The 4604-nt window shown below is 30.2% G+C and overlaps 1 long non-coding RNA gene across 2 annotated transcripts; it reads left to right on the forward strand.

The window, feature by feature from the left end:
- The first annotated feature begins 520 nt into the window (after nt 1-520).
- On the forward strand, nt 521-2315 carry LOC113381683. 2 transcript variants are annotated; one of them, XR_003367565.1, is made up of 6 exons: nt 521-928; nt 1043-1234; nt 1313-1425; nt 1500-1655; nt 1732-1868; nt 1950-2315. It is a non-coding gene; the product is annotated as an uncharacterized LOC113381683 (long non-coding RNA). The 2 variants fall into 2 exon arrangements; XR_003367564.1 differs by having other exon boundaries at nt 522-928; nt 993-1234; nt 1950-2314.
- Nucleotides 2316-4604: the final 2289 nt, after the last annotated feature.

The following is a 4604-nucleotide window of genomic DNA, read 5'->3' on the forward strand; positions in this document are numbered from 1 at the left end:
AATTTTTATCAACAGAATCAAGCCATGACGAGTACTACATTTGCCAATCGCAGAGTAAGTTGTGTTGGTAAGGTATCGGATGAAAAATATTTATATATTTTACTAAACTGAAACTTTTAATACAAATAATTAATATATATATATATATATATATATATATATATATATATGTGTGTGTGTATATGTATTAATAGTAATACTATTATTAAACCCAATCGTTTATTACTTGTAACTATTTAAGTATCGTACTTGTAAGTATTTAAGTATCGACTGTTCTTTGTATATAATATTAGTCTTGAGATTAGACAAAAATGAAATTACATATATTCTATCGCAGGATAGCAATCCTTCTCACGCTGTCAAATAAATATACCTGTAAAGTAGCTGAATCCCAGTAAACACGCGATGTGATCTTCTATAATATCGACATCGTTATTATAATGCGGTTATCGAATCTACGCCACAAGAGGATTTTAAACTTGCGTGCGCTTGTGTGTGTTACAATACACGCAAAGCTCGCATTGAGTTGTCTCGCGAGACATAAACACGCGCTGTCGGGGGTAATGACATCGTTGAATTTCATGTGAGATACATGTCGTGCGCTGGTGTGTGTTAGCACACATGCAAAGCATAATCAATGACGTCACACGGCGTGAAGCAAACGCGTCGTGCGCTGCGTTGTGTGCGTTGTGTGCTGGTGTGTGTGACCATACAAAGAAAGCTTTACATCAGCGCGCTGTGGCCACTGGTGGAACCGACTGTTTATTTGACGAAAGCTAACCTAACCGCGACAACCGCGTACAAAATGGCGCAAAATGTCACGAATTTATCATGCATCAAGTTATATTTTCTTTAGTATAATAATTACATTCGTTTAGTTAAGCAACTTGTTTATGATAATTGTAGAAAAGTGTAGAAAAATGACACCGTAAGTATATCATATATTATTTATATAGATATGTAATTACTTCACGATTTTGAATTCCATTTAGTGCATTATATCCTGGGATGAAGAAACGTTATTTTATGTCGATTTCTTTAGATGACAAAGGAGGTAACCAAATAGCATATCTTACAAAATCTGAGGACAATAATAAGGATTGTTTAGCAAGGTTAAAATAATTATTTTACTAAATTAAGACATTAACATATCCATGTGTTCGACATAACCTCACTTCTTAAATCTCTTAAATTAGTCGGTTGAGAAGCGGATCGAGAATGATTGTTTGAATATGTAAGTCACTACAAATATAATAGCTATACAAATATATATAAACAGCAAACACGTATGCCATGTTCATATTTTTTTCAGAAGTCGTACAAAATTGGAATGAAACGATGAACAATATACAGATCTTTAGACAGGCTCAAATAATGTATGTTTAGGAGCAAATTGAAGATAATGGAGATTTATCTTCTTAATATGTAAGTTGATTCATATATAGTTGCTGTATATATATTATTTGGTAACAAATACATTATATTTATAATTGTTTTAGAAAACCTCTAAAATTGGGAACAGTATGTCATATATGCATGAACTTGATTGATGTATTGATGTATAATGAACTGAAGATAGAATGAATTCAATCAGGTTAAAAAAAATGTATGTGCAAAAGCGACTCGAAGACGATTTAGATTTGTCTCCTGAATATGTAAGTTGCTACACATATGGAGTGGTATATATATTATTAGATTCAATAAAACACATTATGTTTCAAATTGTTTTAGAAAACTTCCAAGAAGTACAACATATATGAATATCCTGTATCCTCGCATTTGAACTGGCGATAGAATGAAATCAGTCAGTGTTAAAAATGTATGTGTAAAAGCGACTTTAAGATGATGGAGATTTGTACACTGAACATGTAGGTAGCTACACATATGGTAGCTGTATATATATATTATATTATATACAGTAAATCACATTATGTTTGAATTTGTTTTAGAAAACTTCCAAAATTTGGGGCAGTATGTCATATGTGCATAATCTGTATCCTGGCATTTGATGCAATGAACTGGCAATAGAATGAAATAATGAAAAATAGGCAGGCTGTTTGATGTATAAGGAAGTGGCGATAGAATACTTATGCAACACTTCACACTTCACGCCCCAAAAATAGAATTACGTTCATTAGATATACAACAATTTTCATTAAATATACTGTTATTAATATGTTAAGATTGAATAATTTGTAAATAGTTTTCTAGTATAGTTCATGTTAAAATTTTATAATTTCTAAACTACAATTCTAATTTGTAATATTTAAATATTGTAAAATTTCTTATTATTCACGTAAATAAATGCTTATTCGTACAGAAAAGAATATTAATTGCATTACGTCATCACTTTCAGGTGCTATTACGTCATAACTGAGTCGCCATTTTGTATGACGTCATGACCGAATCGTTTTCATTCGCCAATGACGTCATGACTGGGGTTAACGCCTTACGTCAGACGGTCTTATCATAATAAACAAACATATGTGGGTCAACGTCGATTTTCATGTATCACGAACGCCGCGTGCGCCAGAGACCGAACCTCGATAGTTGTTCGATAGTTACATAAATTTGCGGCCGTATCCATTAAATATCGACGAAAATGAATATGGGTACCGCATGTCACACGACCTAAATAAAATATTGCCACGATGTTGTGACCATATCGCATGTTTACTGGGATGTACTGTGTGTATTGTTTGCTAAGTACAATAAAACAAAAAAAAAGCTACGGGAAGTTAAATATATATTCAAAAAACCATACACTGACATCTAGTCAATGCAAAACTGTTGATAATATTTTTAAAACTTTATATTCCTAAAACTCTTGCTCAACATGTATTTACATTTTTATTATTAACATCTGTACGTCATTTTTACATGCAAATATTATAATTAGGCGAAATTATAGTTGAAGAACTTATTTTAAGAATATTGTAAAACTTGTAATTAATTTGATTAATAATTAATTTGTGTTAAGTTGTGTGAATATATTTAAAATAATTCTAAACTTGTAAATTCAAAATTTTTGCAAACTACCTATATGGCTTATTTAAGTTTTAAGTTTAATATTTCGTTTATTAACTTCTATCAATAACATGATTTCTAATCTGTTTCTTACCTAGATAATTAAATTGTCTAAACAACAAATTTAGCCAAACAATGTTTCGTTTGAATTTCGCGCTTTATTGAACCTTCATCTCTTCGGCTAACTTCAATCGGCAGCCATCTTGGAACCTTTAAGTGTCAGTTACGTTTCGTGGGCACTATGAAGTGAACACGCTTTTTCTTAAATAATTATGTTTTGCAGACCTCTTGATACTAATGATTGTAATAATGTCTATTTGCAGGGATTCCAAAGTATCCTTTTAAAATTATGTGCACACTCGAGTGCTTCAACAAATCATCAATCAGTAATTAAAACCATGTGCAAAAACATTTTATTCGGAAAATCTTTTAATGTCAGTGTAAGTTAGAATTTAGCAGTGATGTTCAAGTCAAAGGGGCTGCCGAGTAAAGAGTTGGTTATCAATGTGAGTCCTACATTATTTTTCATATATGTATAGCAAAGGTGTCAAATATTTGTTTGAATTCACTTACAGATGCTTAGTATATAACAATAATTATTATACTTGTACGTATTTTAATAAAATATTAGATAACTTGTCAATGATTCAAATGTTATGCACACATCTGTCGAGGAAGAGGTTTATTTTTTGAACAATGAAATTTATTTAATATTTGATATTTATGCGCATTTTGTAAAGTGTTGATTAATTTTATCAAAAACTTTGCATCAACAATTATACTTTATACAGGAATATGTCTATATATTTGCAAAATTAATTTAATATTAAAACAAAGCTGTGAAATAACTTTGTACAAAACTTGCTACACGTTTGTATATAATGAGTACAACGATTTATTGAAAGTTTAAAGTTTCAGACAATTTACAATAATTTTAGACGATTTTAGACTATTTACAAAAATTTTTAGACAACATACAAAATTTTAGATATCTTACAACATTTTCAGATAATTTAAAAACTTTTGTCATTTGTCATCTGATAACTTACAACATTTTTAATTGTCAAGTACAAACATGACAACTCGATGTAGAGTTTTATATTTGTTTTTGACGAAACCCATTATATCATTAAATACATCAATTTGTTGTTAATAAATTGAACAAATATCTTTACATAAAGGTTTTCTAAATCTATTTATATATTAAAACATTGTATTTTAATATTTTTTTGGTATAGAACAAAGCCTTCAACAGATGTGCATATACAAATTGTTCCACAGTATCATTTACAATGTTGTAATATTGTTTTATTGAAGAATTATTAATACTGCTATCGATTATTTCAGCATTATTAAATAGGTTTATAGTATAAAAGGCAGCAACTTTTCCAAAACAAGAACTTGCAAGGCTAGCTGATTTTTTGTCATGTGGTCCTTGGTGCTTTTTCGGTTAGAATAAGGGTCATCTGTCCGCTGGAAGTGGTTGCGTTTATTAGTGGGCAGCCAACTTGTACAGGTGCGATTTCAAAAATTTGAAAGCATGTTAGTCAGTCCAATTTTAATTTTTTTGACTTTGA

Source organism: Ctenocephalides felis, unplaced genomic scaffold (assembly GCF_003426905.1).
Source record: "Ctenocephalides felis isolate EL2017-DRISC unplaced genomic scaffold, ASM342690v1 CF-g0.4_SCAFFOLD_02993, whole genome shotgun sequence".
In the NCBI taxonomy this organism is placed as follows: domain Eukaryota; kingdom Metazoa; phylum Arthropoda; class Insecta; order Siphonaptera; family Pulicidae; genus Ctenocephalides; species Ctenocephalides felis.